The sequence below is a fragment of the Triturus cristatus genome, chromosome 2_2 (genome assembly GCF_964204655.1).
Source record: "Triturus cristatus chromosome 2_2, aTriCri1.1, whole genome shotgun sequence".
NCBI lineage: Eukaryota > Metazoa > Chordata > Amphibia > Caudata > Salamandridae > Triturus > Triturus cristatus.
In genome coordinates, this window is record NC_140582.1 from 580,275,581 (window position 1) to 580,296,632 (window position 21,052).

Sequence of the window (21,052 nt, forward strand, 5' to 3'; positions counted from 1 at the left end):
GAGCATGAGGCGGTTTTTAGGAGGACATATTTGTTAATGTCCTCAGGGAGAGCTAGGCTCTGTGCAGTATAAAGTATTATAACAGTTTAATTTTCGCATTACAGTATATTGAGTGAAGTAACTCAAGTGCTTGCATATACTCCTTGTCATTAAAGACTCGGACCACTTCAATACCTACTTGTCTCTCAACTTAATCAGAGTAGGGGAGGCATGAGCAATTAGGGTCTTGTAGAACCATGAAATAAGTCTGCACCCATGGCGTTCAAAGCTTGGATAAATGAGTGCGGCTCTTGGGGTGAGTCTGAAATGGGCCAGAGTCCACAAAGCCTATGCTGGATGGTTTTATACAGTAAAAAGTGGCCCCTGTGGAGGTCGAATTCATCCATGGAGGGCACGCGCGTTCATCGAAAAGATCGCAAACGGTCGATAGGTTTTGCTCATTCCAGAGGGGAAGATTCATTGGAAGGATGGGGTCAGTGGGCTTGTAAGGGGATTTGTCAGAGCACAGGATATTATTAGTCTAGTAAGATTAAAGCATGTGATTAGCATCGTAGAGCTACTCTGAGGAGTCTGGGTAGGACTAGAAGCAACAATCGTTCACAAGAAGGAGGGTGTTTGGGTCCTCCACCTATAACGGTGGTGTCTGTAGGTTTGTCTCTTCAAGGGAGAGGCCCAAGAGCCATCTACCTAACCATTGGAGCTGTGCTGCAAGGAAGTATAATTCAAAATGAGGGGCCTGAAACTATCATCCTGGATAGGCAAGGGCCACTCTCCTCCTGCCTGAATGCCAAACGAATTCAAATAATAGTTTATCTCTCTCCTTCCTTAAAAGACATAAGATAACAGTTGCATGTCTGCAAGAAACTCATTTGGCTGATGCAGGGGCTGAGAGAGTAGCGAAAAAGTGGCGGGGACAGGTATTTCATTCCTCTTATTCCACATATGCTAGAGGTACGCTGATATGGGGGGCCCCGGGTACCCCATTCACACTACAGTACATGGAGGCCGACATGGGGGACCAATATGTGCTATTGAGAGGAAAACTTTAAGGCAGAGACATAGCTGTTTTAAATGCTTACGCTCTGAACACGGATGAGCCAGCCTTTTACTCAGCACTGCAGGATTTAATTACGACAGAGCTGGATTCCCGGCTCAAATGCCTCGGGATTTTAAATGTATCATTGATCCTGATCTGCACTGGCTCCCCCCAAGAGCGGGCACTAAGCAGCGTATGACTAAACAATTGCAGAATGTGATGGGGAATCTGGGGTTGCGCAATATATGGCAGATAAAGCACCCGACGCAGAGGGTAGGCTTTACGCCCACTCATAATACACACAGTAGACTGAATAGAAACGTAATGACCGAATCACCCACCTTTTTGACTGCTGAGTTCACTCACTTGGTTCAATTCTTGTCAGACCATGCGCCGTTGTGCTGGGTAATACAGTGGAATGTCGAAGAGCAGGGACCTCGTTACTGCAGATTCCATCCGATCTCCTAGAAGATCAGGAGGGCAGAAAATCGCTCTCTAGATCACTTGACGAATACATGTCCCACAACTGGAACACCAGGGGCAGCAGCGGTATGGAATGAGAAGGAATGAAGGCGTTGTCTGTGGGGCGGGATGGGGTTAACATACGAAGTGCGAAGACAACTGCAGCGAGAGTTGCAAGCAGGGCCGGACTGGGACCCAAAACCGGCCCTGGCAAAGTGCTCGGCGGGCTCCCCGGGGCTTGGGGGTGCCGCCGAGCTCTTTGCCAGGGCCGGTTTACGGCCGATTTTGTTACAGGGCCGATTTTGCAGCTATGCTGCAAAAACGGTCCTGTAACAAAAACGGCCCCAAGGGGCCCAAAACCGGCCCCCACCCGTGTGGCGCACCGGGGGATTGCCCGGTGCCCGCTGCGGCCAGTCCGGCCCTGGTTGCAAGATAGTGCAGATGCACTAGCTGCTCTTCAGGCATGTTCCTACGGACAGGTTGATGTCCAAAGATGGGAACACACGTTGCACGAGCAGATAACTGACACTTGGGACAGATTAGACAAGTATACTCTTACCCAATATAGGCAGCGATTGCATGCGTAAGGAACAAGTCTGGCTGACTATTGGCCTGGATTCTGCATGGAGAACAAGCACCCCCAACCATTGCATGCTTACAGACTGTGGCAGGGGACTCGGTGTACACTAGAGCTGAAATACTGGAACACTTTCGGCAACACCTGCAGAGGGTGTACACGCTGGATCCGACTGCTAGAGCGGAATGCTATACACCATTCATAGAGGGGCTCCAAATGCGGAAGCTCCCCATGGAAGCTCAGAGGGAACTAGAAAAGCAATTAATGGCGGAAGAGATGCTAGAGGCGATGAGAAATTCCTAAAGCTAAAGCCCCCGGGGGAGGGATATTCCCAATCGAATTTTATCAGGCTTACCAGATAAAACTGGTGCAACCTCTCCTAAAGTCTCTTAGTGAGGCCTATGAGAGGGGAGTATTAGCCCCGTCCATGCACCAAGGAGAAATTTGTATGCTCCTAAAGCCGGGTGGTGATGATCAGGACCCTGCGGCATACCAGCCACTTACAATGATAAACACTGATGTCAAAATTCTATTCAAAATATTAGCCAAACCGCTGGGCCCCCATACAAACTACTTTGTCCATGAAGACCAATGTGGGTTTATACCTGGTCGCAGCACAGCTGTGAACATTCAACGTTATGTACATATTATGAAAGAGACACAAGACGTTATGGAGGTGAAGGCTCTGATATCCATTGATCTAGAAACAGCGTTCGATACGGTTGATTGGGGTTACCTTCAGGAAGTGCTGAGAGTGACGGGGTTCGGACCGCGGTTCCGTAAATGGGTGCATATCCTTTATGCGGAGCCAAGTGTTCGGGTACGGCTGGGTAGGAGCAGTTCAGCCAAATGTGTGCTGGAATGTGGCACCCATCAAGGATGCTCCCTATCACCACTGTTATTTGCCCTGGCTATTGAGCCTATGGCGATGAGAGTCAGGAGAGATCTTCTACCATGGAGAATACGGATAGGGAATGATACCCACCTAGTATCTCTTTATACGGATGATATGCTGTTTTATGTTACATCTCCCTGCATAGCAGTTCCCAAACTTTTACAGCTCCTAGACTAGTTTGCTACCTGTTCAGGGCTACGACTTAATAGGCATAAATCATTAATCTTCCCACTAGTAGGGCTGGTAGCAAAATATCCAGAGGACCTCCCGAGCCTCGGGTTGAGATGGGAAACCAGTCATTTCAGATATTTGGGCGTGCAGATGGCACACAGGGACGCACAAGGTCTACACCTGAATACAAATAAAGTGATAGAATCCCTAAAGCATTCTGTGCCTTTTCGGAATACGCTTCCGTTGTCCCTAATGGGGAGGATAGCTGTGGCCTAAATGGTGGTGTTGCCTCAGTGTCTCTATGCCCTACAAAACTAATTGTGTAGCATACCCATGATGGTCTTCAGACAACTGGACTCACTGTTGGTTTCTCTATATTGGGCAAGGAAGCGCAGTAGGGTGGTGTGCAGACCCTAACAAGGAGCTACAAGAAGGGAGAAGGCAGAAGTTTATGGACAGTGTGCTTAAACATGCACCATTTCACCGTGCCCATGTACAAAAAATGGTAGAAAACATGTCATATCAGGCCTGGAGAGAAGGTGGATGCCAGGTACTGGCAGATCTATAAATACATGATACCATTGTCACCTTTGAACAAGCATGTGAGGAGTTTGGGCTGGGACAAGGGCAATATCTGCAATATGCGGACCTTACGGAACTGTTTAAAGCGACTTGGCCTGCGTATTCAGAAGCCCCGGTAGTAACTGAAACGCTGGATATATTGCTCACATGTGGAAGCTGGCGATGCTTGGTGTTGTTACTGTACAGGTCCATAAGGGCACACACCGACCCATCCCCTTAAGGCACGTGCATCATGGGATTAACATGTGCAAGCTCCCATGGCGTATAGGACATGGTTGGATGCCTGCTCCTTAACATGTACGGTATCCTGCAACGCACGTCTAAAACTGATACATTAACATTTTTTGCAGCGGGTATATTTGACTCCAGCTAGGCTTCATCGTATTGACCTTAGTGGTATTCATGAGTGCCCCAGATGTAGCAGGGTACGATCAGGTTTCATGCATTTTCCGTGGGTGTGTTCAGAGGTGTATATGTACTGGGAACGTGTAGTAAAGAGAGTTCCGGTGGGTATTGGTATACGGATCCAAGTTTATCCCATACATTGTCTGTTGGGACAGTTTCCAAGACCCAAAAAGAAGAAAATGGCATATAAATTGCTGCAGCTGACCATTGTGTTGGCCCGACGAAGAGCAGCCATAGTATAGATGAGTTATCGCGCCCCAACAATAGAAAGCTGGTTGAGGGATGTGTGAGAGTGGTCTCTAGCAGAAGTGATACATATGAAGGTGAGTAGAAAGGACAAAAAGTTAGAGTAAGATGTTAGTGGTTTGAAGAGAACTGTGTAGGGAACTACTCAATCTAGTGGAGGGTGTGGACATGCAGGTCCACACCCTCCACTGTCAGTTTCACTAACACCAGTGACAGCGAGACAAATGGTGTGGCCTGAGTTATGCCTGAATACAGCTGAAACTGCACCCTTATGGAACATGTTAATTGTGTAAGCGTATGAACATACTGACTGTAAAACACCAAAAGTTGATAACTTCTACGTCACTGGTATTTATAGATGGATAATATATGTACAGATTATATGCTGAGATTAAATGTGCCCATCAACACTGCAGTTGTTCTAAAATTGAGCAAATAAAGTTTATTTAACAAATAATAATAGTTTATCTAAGTCCGAAAAAATGTTGAGTGTAGAGCTAGTAGCAAGTGACAAAATATAACAAAACAGGCCCGGAAATAAACACAATTTTTTTAAGTACAGTGCGCTGAATTTAGTCCAGGGGAAGGGCCTTCCAAAACGATATTCGCGAGGAAAGGGACGTCACCACCCGGATCAGGTTGCCATCTTGGAGGTATTTTATCTCAATGGTATATCCTAATGGCTAGGTAGCGAAATGTCATGCCCTCCCAATACTGGAGCCTCACCCTAGGTCCAGGCAGGCCCCTGTAATATTTGGGGCCCGTGGGAAGACACAATTTTGGCCAACAAATATGGATTTTGGAGGCTACTGCGAAGTCAGTGAGGAGAGGTGTTATTTCGGCTGTGGGATCCTGAAAATCCTTGCGATAAAGGACTGGATCATCTGCATATGGGGAGACTAAGTAGACCCCTCTTAGAGTGAGATTCCCCAGGCACCCCCTCAGCACGAAGACGAATCGCCAACAGCTTGATGGCCAGCAGGAAGATGAGGGTGGCAAGGGGCAACCTTGTTAAATCCCCGACCAAATTTAAAGGGAGGTGAGATAGATTTTCCCACTCAAACACGTGCAATGGGTTGCCAGGAAAGCATCCAAATGACCTGAATAATGAAGGGACCGAAAGTAGAACACCAGAGAACCTCGAATAGGTACTCCGAAACAGATAGTGTCAAATGCCTTTTCGAGATCCAAGCTGACAGCCACAGATTGCAGATTCTAGGATTATGTATAGGCGACTGAGAATTCCGGGAGGTGTTTCTTCAGGCTTGTTTCTTTTTTGACCTGGGTATATTATTGGGGAAGGAGCAGGAGGATACAAGAAGCCAAGACTTTACCCAATATCTTATAGTGAGAATTTAAGATAGATATGGTCCTATAGGCCATTGTGTCATTTGGGCTGGACCCTAGTTTGACCAAGAGTACTGGTAGGGTCTTAACGTGGGATTGCTGGAGGTTGCCCTCTTCCAAGTATGTTGCATAGAGTTCATCTAGTCTAGGGGTGAGGAGCCCTGAAAATGGGTAAGAAAAGCCCAAGTGAAGCCGCCCATCTGTGGTATCTTGCTGGCTGGTAGGTTGTGTATTGCTGTCTTAATTATCTGCGAAAATATGGGAGCATCCAAGACCTCTGGATCCTGAGTGGAGATTCGGGGGAGTGGAAAGTCTGCAAAAATGCCACTGTATGCGGACAATGATCATCTGAAGTCTCGGTACAAAGGCTCTTGTAGCAGTTGTAGAAGCTGAGCAGAATACCCTGTTGGGTATGTACTAGGGATCCTGTTTGAACACTGAGTTTTTTTAAAGGCGCCTGTGAGGTCTCATGCATGGTTTGGCAGGTAAAGAGTTTCCCTTCTTTGTCCCTCTCAGCATGTATATGGGGGGTGTATCATAAGTAATCAAAGCATTTATGTTTCTTCCACAAGGAGGCTTTGTGGGCCTCAGCCACTCCAAGAGCCCCCCTGCAGGACGAGTTGCTGGCTAACTGGCACTCAACATTTTTGGTTGTGCCTTGAGCTCTAATAAGGTTTTTCTTGATCTGTCCGTTGTTGTTCGAAGCCTCACATATGCTCTGGCCATGTATGATCACTTTATGGACATCTGCTCGATGGAGACAAATGAGGCACAGCCTTTATTAACTTCGAAATAGTCACTAATGCAGGAAGCCAGAGAGTCTCTAAAGGAAGGATCCTCCAAGACTGCCCCCTGAAGGCACCAAGTGGGAATAGGGGCGAATGTCCGCCCCCATTGAGAGAGGTTGTTTTTGGACTGTGATCCGTATTTTCCTACCGAAATAAACAGGGAGAACGATGAAGAAAGTTGTGCTGGACATACTATTTGGTTAAGACGTACATATGTTAGGGCTAGTAGTAGGAGTAAAATCAGAGTTTTGGGCTACGTTGTCTCCGACATTGACTAAGGTCGAGCATTGCTGTTTATGAGAGCCTATGGTAGTGGGGGTATAGTCTAAACTTGTGTCTCAAACCGCATTAAAGTCCCCTCCAAATTCCGAGGAGTGATAGGCCAAAGGTGCAAAACAAAACTGATAGCCGTGCAAAAAATGTGGGTTGGTCAGAGTTCGGGGCATTCACGTTACCCAAAACCAATGGTTCTTTGTCTAGGGAGCACTCTACCAGTATGAGCGTACCCTTTGGGTCTATAACAGTTGAATTCATGCAGAATGGGGCACCGTCCTGGATCCATATCATAGTACCTGTGGCAAAGACCGAGTAGCCAGTAAAGTAAACCTGTGCTCTCCAACGTTTCTGGAGCCGTCATTCCTCCAATGAAGCCATGTGTGTCTTTTGCCAAAGAAATGAATGCATTTTATAACGTCTGCCGGAATGAGTGTGCATTCCCCTGATGTTCCTAAAGATTAAGTTATAAACTGTGGGTTGAGTGTTGAATGTTTAATATGAACAGACTAGTTGGAATTTGGCAGCTGCATGGAGCTGGGAGAAGGCTGCAGGGGAAATGCCCCCTTCTGCAATGGCCTATGGTATTAGAGGAGGCTCTGGTATGAGAGGGAATGGATGACGGGGGTAATGGGTAATGGGGGATGGTAAAGTAATGTAACCAAAATGGCCAGTAAATAAACGGCTAGCCCCCCAAACTTAAGTGAAAACTGTTGTAGCTTTATTGAGATGGGGTAAGAAACAAGACGATGGACAAAGGGGAGTAGCTCAACCTGTCTAGCCAGTAGTTAAAAGAGGTTGTGTGGCTTGAGATATAGCTAGAGGTTGGGAGAGGCAAAAATGGTGGTCCAGGCAGAGGGAAGCTGGGATGCAGCTCACCTCACCTAATAGATATTTTAGCTGGAGAGTGGGACCCTACATCGCCTCCTCATTGATCTTAGAACCGGCTGCGTGGCCTGAGGTGAGTTCGGAATGGGGAGGGTGGCTGATAAGAGATTCATATTAATTTATCAGCTGTTTGAGGGGGTCACTATCGATAGTGGCCTCGGTGGTCTGGGCTCATCAGGAGTTGAGGAGGCATCATTGTCACCAGATAGAGAGGATTCCATAGATAAGGGGTCGGGTCACGAAAGGTGGTAGTCACGGGTAGGGCCACTTGCCTACTGTCTTGGACCTGTTCAAGAGAGGCCATGAATGAAGTTGCTGTGGGTTTGGGTACTTTGTCCCTGGCCCGGCCTCGTGTGATGTTTTAAAACTGGGAGGAAAGCAAACAACTCTTGGCCCAATCCCATGTGGCCTCAGGTTTGATGAAGAACAGCACCTTATTATCTGATATGACCTTGAGCCTTGCAGGGAAGAGGAGTCACTACTTGACACCCATATCCCTGAGTTTCCTCTCCCAGGAAAGAAGCACATATGTGTTGGTACAGCAAGTGTGTAGTCCAGCAATACGTCTTACTTCTCAAATTATATGAGCCCAGCTGGGTGCAACGTCCTGAGAAGGCTGTAGAGGACTACAAGGATATCCCTTTCCTTATAGTGCAGCAGTCTGATAATAGGAGAGTGAGGCTGTGCGCCCGGAGGGAGGTATGCAGTGAGTACACTCAACTGATAAAAGGAGTTAGGTTCTGAACAGTCGCGGCTCCTCGTGGGAGTGCTGCGGGGTGGTGGGGCGGGGCGGGGAAGGGGCATGGTGGGGGGTAGTAAACTCCGGCATAAGGCTGAACCGAGTTCAGTTAATAAATAAATAAAACAAATTTCATTGCGCGCGCTGCAATGCAGCGATAAAATGCAGCGGGCGCAATGAAATTCATTTTATTTATTTATTTATTAACTAAACTCCGTTCGGTCTTATGCCAGAGTTTACTACCTACCAGTATTTAAGCTGCATGTGGGAGGAGGTTACAGGAGTTGAGACCAGGCAAGGGTCACTCCAGAAGATTGGATTGGTGTTGTTGCTTGAGTAGTGCAGACCCGCTTGCAAAACTCTTGGACTTACCGAGTGTGGGGGGCCACTGAGAATGCAGTATGAGATGAGCAGTCCTGATCCTACACTCTGTGGACGGTACGTTCCGTGGACGGTAGAGGGGTGCCGTGAACAGCATAAAGTTGCAGAAAAATGAATTTTCTGATTCCTCACTGCAATCTATTTGGGCCTTAAGTCAGTGGTGCAATTGTGAGGTCATCTGTCTCCTCCAGTTCGACTCTGTCCGACAAGTAGGTAAAGTGGTCACCTAGGACAGGAGGGTGCTTGGATGAGGTGGAGTTGTAGCAGGGACAGCGGTGACGTGGGTCCCCTAATTATGGCCTGGCCAGTGACACCTCCAATAGGAAACTTTCAAGAGTCTAAGGGTGAGGGCAATTGCCTGAGAAAAGTCCCACATGTTATGGTAGGTGGTGATGCGGGATGCTTCGACCCAGAATGGTTGATCAGAGCTCACAGTCAGTGTAGCTCAGCTACCCAGCCAGGTTTGAGGTATTCAAGTGATGCTAGTGTGATCCCTGGCTGGAGACAGGCGTCTCAGCACAGATGAAGTCAGATTCAGCCAGGGAGAACATCAGATCCCTAGGTAGCAGATGGAGGCGAAATTAAAACATGTCCTCCATGTTTGGTTTGCAAGGCACACCCCCCCAAGGTGTCCTGTTATTTAACAATATTTTATCTATTGTTTAACTTTTCCCTCTATCAAAATATCCTGACTGATGATATGTCCATTATTTTTTTTAAGACCTGTTAGCATCTGTAGGAGCAAGTATCTCTAAGAGTTGGACAATTTGGTGTCATGACATCCCAAAATTGAAGAAGAAGCAAGCAGCACCCATTTTTTCAGATTAGAGTTTTTACCTATGAAAATCTGACTAATCACCGAATATTTATTTTGCCAGGAAAATACACTCAGGATCTGCAGTGGCTACAATGATGGTTCAAAAGGTTACATACTCAGGGTGACTTTCTTCACACAACAGAATTAGACCCCATGCCTGTGATGTGAAGGCCAACTTCCTCCTGGTTCTCATGGGGCCAATGAGGAGGTGACAGCGGGGTAGCATAAGTGTTTGGGGGACAGTTCAGCCTGTCCCTTGAGATAATGACAGGCAAAGATGCAGCTTCATGACCAAGATGATGTCGCCAACTAGATCCTTCATCAGCTTGCCTTATGCAGACATGTCTTCAATCAGGTTGACTTCTCCTGGCAGGTACTGTTAAACTCTTCCTACAGGTAAGCTCTCTATCTCCCCGCAGTTTACAACCAAAAGGTCTCTTTGCAGGCTTTACAGATTTAGAACCAGTTTAGAGAAACAATAGCAGCCATAAAGAGCCTCACCTCTTGATTGTGTTGTGTTGTCTTCTTCCTGCACTGGTGTTGAGGTCTTTTGGAGTACAGAATCCAATAATAAATCACATACTGGTTGAGAGACTGCGTACATATAGCCCTCTGGTGGCCGAAGCAGGGGACAAAATACAGCCAGAGGAGCCACAGCATTTTAAATTTGAAGCCCTCCCTCAGGTCCCAATCAGATCTCAGATGAGATGTGAATTTAACTTAAACATGGCTCAACATCTGCTCCTATTGCCATGGTAGATGGCAACCACACAGGAAATGAGGGTGGGCGAGGTTCACTCAGGGCAGGGGAAGCCTACTGTGGCCAAAGAGATGGGTTGGTTTCTTCTCCTTAACTACAAGGTACAGGAAAGAGGGGATGCTTTGCATACATAAATGTACAGGATTTACTAGCTAGCCCTCACAGAGATAAACATCATGTGCCACATACTAATAGAGTTCAAATGGAGCGCACCATTCACAGTCATCTGTGAACCACACACCTGTCATCCAGAGACATACACTCTCTTCGTTCATGTTGCAAACACAATAAAGGCAAGATTCCAAACTATAGGGGCTGGCTCAGCCTTTACTGGTGATAACTGGTGGGCATTTATTTAGAAAAGAAGGGGTCCCCTGCATTAGGATGGCTTGCCAAGAGCAGGGAAAAAGCAATATAGCTTGAAAAGAATATCTTAGGCAAGAACTATCACAAATAAATTGCGGGCATATATCAACACATAAATATAAAGTGCAAAGCTTGATGCAAATATAAACATGGACCTAATCCGAAATGTTTTATATTAAAAAATATCGAAAATATTTATTTGGTATACAATTAATAAGAAAGGTAGAATGTTTTTGAGAGGCTATCCATGCAACTGTTCAAGAATCGTCTTTATAATAAGTCAAGGAAGATTACATATCATAGACATCCAAGCAATACTTTGAATAAGTACAATCAGTTTGACATATTCTCAAATAATCATGATATTGTCTGTCAATAAGAGATGTAAATTCATATGATCAATGGTTGATGACAATGTGACCTATCATATTATGGAGGGCTTGGAGATGTAATTACTACGCGAGTTTCGGTGAAATGCCTTCATCAGTAAGCCGTCACATTAATGCCTTAGAGTTAGCATAGGGTGAGTGCTGGCCTACAGTAGTGGTGGGCCAGTCCCTCTGGTGAGCAGACTGCAATTGCAGTCAGGGAATGAGTATAAATATGCTCAGTGTTGCAGAAATGACATACACAGCCCAGTAGCCCTCTAAATGTAATTAAATTCTCACTATCTCATGCAGCGATGTTGTTAAAAAGTATACAGCATAGGGAGCGCATCCACATGTTTGTCTGTAGCTGGAACCACATAATATAGAATCCAGGAGTATCATTGTACTGTATCTTTCTAATTGCTGCATGGAGAAGGACGACTGTCGGGGGGGAGGGAGCCCTCGGAATGCAGGTGTCCCGAGTATCGGCAAAACTACGGCAAGCGGTGGACGGGATCAAGCCGAAGCCGTCACTGCTGATGATCTGATGGTTAGGTTGTGCTTACACCAACTGGTAGGCAGCCTTCCCTCAAGTGTTCAAGAAAAAAGTCCAGTGACCCTGGCCAAAAAATCAACTGCTGTCACCGTCAGTCATTGTCTAGCATAGGTTAAGGGCGCAGTAGAATCCCTCACTCAAACAAGCATTGGCATAGCCAATAGGTCTCGCCTTTGGGACCTCAGTCAGTCAGTGAGAGTGAGAGAGTCAGTCAGTGAGAGTGAGAGTCAGCCAGTGAAAGTCAATGAGAGGGAGAGAGTGAATCAGTTAGTCAGTGGGTGAAAGAGAGTGAGTCAGTTGGATAGTCAGTCAGTGAGAGTGAGTCAGTCTTTTAGCAAGAGTCAGTCAGTCTTTTAGCGAGAGTCAGTCAGTCTTTTAGCGAAAGTCAGTCACTGAGAGAGAGTCAGTCAGTGAGAGGGAGTCAGTGAGAGAGAGTCAGTCAGTGAGAGTCAGTCAGTGAGAGAGAGTCAATCAGTGAGAGAGATTCAATCAGTCAGTGAGAGTGAGTCAGTCACTCAGTGAGAAAGAGTGGGAGAGTCAGTCAGTGAGAGAGTGAGAGAGTCTGTCAGTGAGAGTATATCAGTGAGAGTGAGTGAGTCAGTCAGTCATTGAGAGTGAGTCAGTCAGTCAGTCAGTGAGAGAGAGTGGGTGAGTAGTCAGTGAGAGTCTGTCAGTGAGAGTCAGTCAGTGAGAGTCAGTCAGTGAGAGTGAGTCAGTGAGTGAGTGAGCGAGTGAGAGTCAGTCAGTCAGTGAGAGAGAGTGGGAGAGTCAGTCAGTGAGTGAGAGAGAGTGGGAGAGTCAGTCAGTGAGAGTCTGTCAGTGAGAGTGAGTCAATAAGAGTCTGTCAGTGAGAGTGAGTGAGTCAGTATGTCAATGAGAGTCTGTCAGTGAGAGAGGGAGTGAGTGAGTGAGAGAGTCAGTCAGTGAGAGAGTGGGAGAGTCTGTCAGTGAGAGTGAGAGTCAGCGTGAGTCAGAGAGTCAGTGAGAGTGAGAGAGTGTGAGTGTGAGTGAGAGTGTGAGTGTTAGTGAGAGTGTCAGTGTCAGTGTCAGTGAGAGTGGCAGTGAGAGTGTGAGAGAGTGAGAGTCTGTGAGAGTGTCAGTGAGAGTGTGAGAGAGTGAGAGTCTGTGAGAGTGTCAGTGAGAGGGTGATAGTCAGTGAGAGTGAGTCAGCCATTAATGCAAGGCATTTGCAGTTAGGTTGAGTACTCTAAAGCTCAACTTTCATTGTGACAATGGTTCGAATATAAAACCCATACCTGTTTGCAGAGTTTAACGATTTGTGGCTATTCCTAATGCTCTGAGGATACTACAGCATTATATGCAAATAAATACATGCAGAGCAAATAAAAGAAACAATTATAGTGAAGACTTAAATCCTCATGTAATGTAAATGTATTTATATAGCGCCAATCACCACTACGGGTATCTCAGCGCTGTACTCATACCGCTGAAGGAACCCTTCCTGGCTTTCCATGTGAGGTGTCCACTCCTGGGCACCTCCATGGTGAGGCCAGGCATCCCAGCGCTGTTGGGGCCATTGTGGAGATTAAGCAAGCTATTGCCCAGAGTTGCAGCGTGGGACCCATGATTAGAATAGGCACTGAGGCGAGAATATCCGGTCTGCGGAATTTATAGCCCGAGACCTTGACGCAACGGGAATCGAACCCTGGTCCCGGACCAGTGCTCTGCATGGAGGTCTGCCGCTCTAACCATTGAGCCACACTTCTCCACTTCTCATGTTCTGAAAACCAGTAATTTTTCATCTTTCAAAAGAGCACAAGCAGCAGCTGTTTTAAAGCCCTCGTGCTCATCATTGCTAATTTATATTAATCGATTTCATTTTAAAGTAATTCAATTAAGATAGAGAGACAGCACATCGGGTAAGGATTACAACGCACCTGAGAAAACAAGTTAAACTCTTATCTTATCAAGCCCGGGAGTGGTCGTGCGTGTGCGCGCATCAGCGCAGTCTTCACTTTTTGAAGCACTGCACTCGTGCTTGTGGCGCGCCGCTGCGCGCTCCCGCAAGGTGGATGCCGCCACAAGCACGAGTGCAGTGCTTGAAAAAGTGAAGAACGACGGCTAAAGGCCCTTGCTGCGTAGGCGAGACCTAAAAAGGGTAACATCTGGTTCTCTTGTGAAGTGCTCATGCAGTCTGGCCAGGTTCGTGCTATGAAAACAAAACTTCAACACAATCCAAATGACGCAAATAAAGTGATAGGCGGTTATTCGGCATCACATACCCCTCCCTAGGAATCCAGAAGGGCAGTGAAGTTAAGTAGAGGACATGGCCAGCATACGTCAGAAAAAGTGAGGGGGTTTAAGGTCTGAAACACCTCTGATGGTGTATACGCAGCTTATATATTCAATCAGAAACAGGAAGACTTGATCTCTGGTAAACAACCCTAAGAAGCTCATGCTCCATGAGATACACAGACCAGCCACAAGGGAATTCCAGGAGGTCCCCAGGAGTAAAATGCTGTTCTGGCTAAACGAGAAGTTGGGCAGTACACTCGTGTGGCCTCTGGAATTAAAGGATGCAAGCAGAATATCTGTGGAACATCCAAAATAAATTGTAAATGGGTGCAGGATCAGTAATTGTCCAGTTCCTCTGAGAAGATGAGGCATATATGGTTTTCCATTTGTGACCTGAAGTTGTGGTGTGTGATTGGAGGCACATGCTGGCCTAAAGCAGCGCCCCCTCCTATTATTTTCTTAGTTTCTCCCCCGCAAAATGATGGCTCGTTAATTTCCTTAAAATCTGTTGAGGTGCTTTTATTCAACCCTCTTGAACAGACGCCGAATACAATGCTAGCATGATTTTCAACTTACTCGTTATTTAAAAATTTTGTTTAGAAATACGGCATGTACAGGTGGCGAGGGCTCCAACGACATTGTTACAGTGTGGAGGGTTTTGGTTTATGTCACATAAACATCGAAAACATTTTTGTATCCCTTAGCTCAAAAACATTCTTGAGTTGTTTGCTGTACGTGCTTCATTTGTTGCGATGACAGATCACTTTGTGGCCTTGGAGAGGCAGCATTTCTTTCTCCACATGCCGCACTTCTTTCCAGCACACACTGCAAATCGCATACAATGACTGATTCCCTCGGAATGTTGCCAGATCAGCCTCGCACCATAAGCGGCCGGTTTCCAAGCATGTTGAAACAAGGAATGCAGCGTCCCGCGAGTGGTGTGCGTGAGAGCGAGCACCAGGTCATATGTTTTGAATTATCGCGCCTGTGTCTGGGCACGATAATTCAAAACATATGGCGCCCATGCGGGTAACCGCAAGCAATAGGCCACGCTCGTGCGTGTATGACCTATTGCTTGCGGTTACCCGCGTGTGGTGAGCTTTTGAAAGCCCCTTACAATAAGTCTCGCAGAGCAGCACATGCGCGCTGCTAGGCGAGACCTAAAATAGGGTGCACTTTGGGTGTCACAGCTCCCACTCTACTGAGTGTAAACAATATAGAGGAAACCATTTTAAAGAAGCTGCATGTTATCAATGCAGTATCACAAGCAAGCTCACAAACGGGGTTTCTGTGAAGAGTAAGGGCTCACTTTAGAGTTTGGCGGAAGGGTTACTCCATCACGAAAGTGACCGATATCCTGTCCACTGTATTACAAGTGTATTATATCCTATGGAACTTGTAATGTCAGACGGAATATTCATCACGTTTGTGACAGTGTAACCCATTCGCTGAACTTTAAATCAGACCCTAAGAAATTATACTACCAGAGAGCCTAGTATAATTTGTCTGACTTTTCAGATTTTCTCTTGGGAGTTACACAAGTGACAAAAATGGAAGCCTGCAACATTTATGTATTTAAATTGCTGTAATGAAGAATATAGTGTACACAGTTTCTGTGGTATGCTGTGAATTTAATACAAAATCAACATCTCTAAGTTAGCCTGCTGGCTTACGGAACTGAGGGTTTGATTTAGAGTTGGGTGGACTGAGTTTACTCCATCAGGATGCTGGAGGACAATACCTCTACCACCGCAAAGGATAGCCACCTGCCAAATTTATAGTCGTCCACTGGCCCAGCAGCCAATTCTCTGCATTGACAGGAACCTATATCATTCTAGTTCCTGTTAATATAAGAAAATCCTGATGGATGGTATCACCAGCCATGACGGCCATCGGTCAAACTTTTTACAACTTTTTATGTCTTTCATAAAGAAACTCCCAGAGAATTGAAAAACAAAACACCTAATGACACCCCCTAATTACATTTTTTTTCCTGTCCCTTACCACTTGGTTTTTCCTGGCGGAGAGGGTCAGAAAAAAAAGACTTTCTGCCATCCACCCTAACTAGGGCAGACATTGTAAAGTCCTTCTTCCGACTGTCCATACTTCAGGCCACTGGAAGAATTATTCCAACAAAAAATGTGTTCTTTACATAGGGAAAAGTCCATAACTGCATGCTGCTCACCAATAACATTTTGCAAAGGAAACATGTTTTCTTCAACCTTACTGTTTACTCCTCTATTTATGAAGTTTATAATGGTGTCAATTTTCTTGAGACTGTTGTTGATACACGCAACCATTCTCTAGTTTAGATCATTATTCATTATGTATAATTTACATTTGGTATATAGTCCAATATACCACTGATGACATCAATGCATTTTACATTTTACATTGTTTATGAAACAGTGTTCTATGCATACTGCATTGGCTATGGGAAGCAGTTCATGTCAAAATTAGAGGTCTACAAATAGGACACTTCTTGAAATGCCATTTACAAAAATAGAGAGGCAAGTAGCCAAGGTTTTCAACAATTAGTACAATCAATATCAATATCGAGGAACAAAGAAGTACGATGTGAGAGGCCTTGTGTTCTTTTTAAAGAGAATGTGCTTCTTTTATTCATTCTGTGTCAGTATACACAGTTCGGCATTGCCAACACGTTTCACCCACAAAATTGGCTTCTTTAGGGCGTAATTAAACTGGATAATCCCCTCACGTAGCAGGTATCTTCTCCTGGTACCAAATCCAACTCGGTTCAGGTCAAGATCTTAATAAATTGTGCATAATATTTGTACGCGTTCGAGCCGCCTGCTCATTTTTTAAATGAGCGTAAGTAACTCCTCGCATCTGAGGCCGTGTGCGGCCATAGCAAACACGACGTAATGAAGTGTGTCCTTGATTCGAGACACGAATCCTTGATTCTTGCCCACCTCTAAAAGCCAGCCTCCATCATTTGACCTTCCATTAATCAAACTATTTACAAAAATAGAGAAGCAAGTAGCCAAGGTTTTCAACAATAAGTACAAGGATTTTAAAAAGGGATTAAAAACTTTAACATATATAACACACGTAGTGTTGCGGCATAGAGTTCCCTTGCTGCCATTGTCTATTCAGTTTTCACATCTTGAAATGCCTAGCACATAGCAAAAAGATATAACAGACCAGAATGAATATATTTGAGAAGAGTGGTGCCACTACACAAAACAATGCATTAATACCATTCCACACAGCTTGTAATAAGGGCCATAGTCTGTCTCTATCTTTATGCACCAAACTCTTCACACTGCATTTCCTTGTACCACAGGCTCCTCATGTCACATGACCATGTTTGACATTTTAAAGGGTTTATTCTAAGGGGTGTGACCAGCTGGGCACCAAGATGGCCTCCAGCCCCACCCCTCACTAACTGGAGAGATCTGCCAACAGAGAAGCAACCTGGTGTGGGTCCTGCTTACCCCAGTCAGCGGCTGGTAGTGGACACACCTGTATTATTAAGGGAGGTGATTTGTGCTGTACTGGATTGCGGTAAGGCCCCGGTGTGGAGGGCTGAAAGGAGCTGCTTGTCAACAAAAATGACTCTATATCTCAGTGCCGGGATCAAATAACATAACGTGTATTAGTAAAGTGCACATTCACCCAAGGGCATCTTGGCCCTGAATAACAGATACTTATTATTACATAACTCAATGGCACTTATTTTATCGACCTTAGATGAATTAAAGGTTGAGTGGACCCCCTCCGATTTGAACCTGTGACCATGAGGTCAAACACAGCCCCTTACAGTGGACACATTAGTTCACTAATCCACCTGCTGAAGCCTAGACAGGCAAGCTAACCAACTAGATGAAGCCAAGCAAAACATCTCTAACCTGGAAAACACCCATAGATCATTAAGTGATATTCTCACCCAGCTGGAGAAAGAAATGGCTTCTGCCAAGACAAAAGTTGAAGACTTTGAAACACAGTCAATAACATCTGCAGCATGGAAACTGCTAATGTACCTCCTTGAATAGAGCTGAGATGATTATTGAGACACTGCTCATAGAGATATTTGGCAGAGAGTTATTTTCATAGAGCTTTGGGGTGGGAAGGGTCTATTGGACCCTTGCTGCAAGGCCCCAGCAGAGAGCCCCTACCTCCCTCACCATACCTAAAATTCTCAACCACAGGGACCTTGACTAGGATTTTTTGCTGGCAAGGGAACGTAGCAACATCGAACATCAGTTTGCCTGACTCTCCTTTTTCTCTGTTTTTACCATATCTGTTCAATCAATCAATCAATAGATACTTTATTCAGTTAAATAAAAAACACAAAATCACTTGCATAAATAAAAAAATAAAAAGTACATTTCATCATAAATACATATCTTCAATATTTAAGTACCATAAAAGGATTCACTTTAAAAAGGCCTTTGTAAAATTTCAGCTGCTCAAACGATTTTCCCTACTTCTGAGAGCACCCACCAAAATGCTTACCACATTAATGCACATTTTGGGGGGGGGGGGGGGGGGGGGGGGCATGGCTTGTCAATTGAATATGGCAGACGCGTGAGCAAAGAGCTCAAGCACCGGCCTGCCATTTAGCCGCCCAACATCCATGAAATGAAATGAAATGAAATGAAAAATTATATTTATATAGCGCATAGACTACCCGGAGGCCTCGCAGCGCTTTAATTGATCACTGTGGCGGGCCGCAGGGTGAGACTAGCACGTTTTTGCAAACAGGTGGGTTTTCAAAGCTTTCCTAAAAGCCAGCCGGTTATTATTTTCTCTGAGGGCTAAGGGGAGGGAGTTCCAAAGTCTCGCAGCAGTATGGGAAAAGGAACGGCCGCCCCAACGTGCTTTGTTGATTTTAGAAGTGGTAACTAGGTGCAATGATCCCGAGCGAAGGGCTCTGGATGGAGCGTAGGGCACAACTAAGGGGGACAGGATGGCAGGGCCTGTTCGATGGAAAGATTTGTGCACAATGCACATAGCCTTAAACTGTGCTCTAGCAGCCATCGGGAGCCAGTGCAATTCTTTTAGAGCTTTCTTGGCTGACTGCCAGCGGGGGATGTTGAATAATAATCGGGCGGCGCAGTTTTGCGTGACTTGGAGCCTGTTGGTCACTGAAGCCGGGGCACCCAGATATAGCGCGTTTCCATAGTCCAGGCGGGAGAGTATCAGGGCCTGAACCATGATTCTCCTCGCCTGGAAAGGAAGCAAAGGGAGTACTTTGCGGAGCATTTTCATTAGGCCGACACACGTGGAGGCAGGTTTGGTAGCCTGGACCGAGAAGTCCAGCGCTTTATCGAGCCAGATTCCCAGACTCTTTATCTGCGGTTTGGGAGGGGGGGAGCACCAAGGCAGGTGGGCCAAATTGATGTCAAAATGGTCGGAGGAGGGTTACCCAATAGCATAATCTCTGTCTTCTCCCCGTTAAGTTTGAGACAGGACGATTGCATCCACTTAGCAACGGCCTCTAGACAGAGGCCCAGGGTGTTGGACGGCTCCTCAGTGTGGTCCAGAGAGACCACCAACTGGGTGTCGTCCGCGTAGGTGACAATACGCACGCCAAAGGGCTGGACTATCTCCGCTAGAGGTCGTATATAGACATTAAAAAGTGTGGGGCTCAGGGAGGAGCCCTGAGGAACCCCACATCTAAGTGGTTGCTTAGGGGAGACTGCTTTGCCCTCAAACACCTGGAAGAAGCGCTCGTCCAGGAAGGAGGTCAGCCACTCCAGGGCCGCACCCGACACGCCCATGCCTTTCAGACGGTGTAGCAGTGTGGCATGGTTGACAGTGTCGAACGCGGCACTGAGGTCGAGTAGTATGATGGCTGCTTTTCCTCCCCGGTCCAGCACCAATCTAGTTTCTTCCGTCACTGCTAGGAGAGCAGTTTCAGTTCCATGCTGCGGGCAGAAACCCGTCTGAGGGGCGCATAGCAGACTATTTGATTCTAAGTAGTCCACTAAGATATTATTGATGTGCCTTTCAAGCAGTTTGCTCATCCAGGGAAGTAGGGAAATGGGGCGGAAATTGGCCAAGTTGTTCTGGTCCAAGGTGGGTTTTTTCAAAAGGGCCCTAACCATCGCACATTTCCATGGTGCTGGGACGGAGTTAGAGGAGATGGAAGCATTAAGGACATCCAGAATGACAGGGCGGATGATGTCCATCACCTTATTGAGAGTTTGCGGGGGTGCTGGGTCATTGGGGGATCCCGAGATGACTTTAAGAAGCATTCTGTCTAAAGTGTCGGAATCTAGGAGGGGGAATTCATCCAGTGAGCTGGGGGCTAAGAAGTCAGAATCTGTGGTGGTGGTGTGGTCCATGTCACCACTGCCAGTAGAAAATGAAGAATAGATGGCCTGGATCTTCTGGGAGAAGAAAGTGGCTAAATTATTGCAACGGGTTTGCGCGCCGTCAGGTGACAGACGCTCGGGGGAAGGGGGAGAAATTAAAGATTTGGCTATTTTAAAAATTTCTTTGGGGGAGTTTGCAGCTAGATTGATTTTGGCTTCATAAAAATGGGCTTGCGCAGATTTTATTTGATTTTTATAGAGCTTTATTGCGGCTCTATACTCAACTTGCTTTGATTGTGAGTAATCTTGTCTCCAGGCTCTCTCTAGTTTGCGGCAAGATTGCTTCATAGTCCTGAGAGTCGGGGAGTACCAGGGGGCCACTTTGGCTCTGTTTATTAAGTGCAAAGATTCCTCTGGTAGGACTAGGTCAAGGGAACTGGAGATCCAGTTATCAAAATTGACAATGGCTGTATTGGGATTGGTCACATTTGGGGGTAGGTGTTCTATAAGAGCCAGTTTCCACTTAGAAAGTGGGAGGGAGGCCCATTTTCTTCCCCGCTGCTTATTGTGATTTTGTGAGATGGGGGGGGAGCGAGTGGACCATGTAAAAGGTACTAAAAAATGATCGGTCCAGGATAGTGGTACTGGAGCCTCGACGGTTAAGCTATCTAGATTGCTGTAGATGTGATCTAGGAGATGTCCCTTGACATGCGTTGATTGAAAGCCTTTCTGAGCCAGGTCAATGGACTGAAAGTTTGTTCGAAGACTATTGGCTGTTGAATCAAGTGGCTCATCTAGGTGTAAATTAAGATCGCCCAGCAGGGTGAAATTTGCCGAGGTGAGCACTAGGTTGGC

General features: G+C 46.1%; 1 protein-coding gene across 1 annotated transcript in view; it reads right to left on the reverse strand.

Annotated features, from left to right (window-relative positions):
- The window catches only part of SPMIP2 (sperm microtubule inner protein 2), a 409,864-nt gene that overhangs the window by 187,316 nt on the left and 201,496 nt on the right, over positions 1-21,052 (reverse strand). The gene's annotated exons all lie outside the window — the stretch shown is intronic.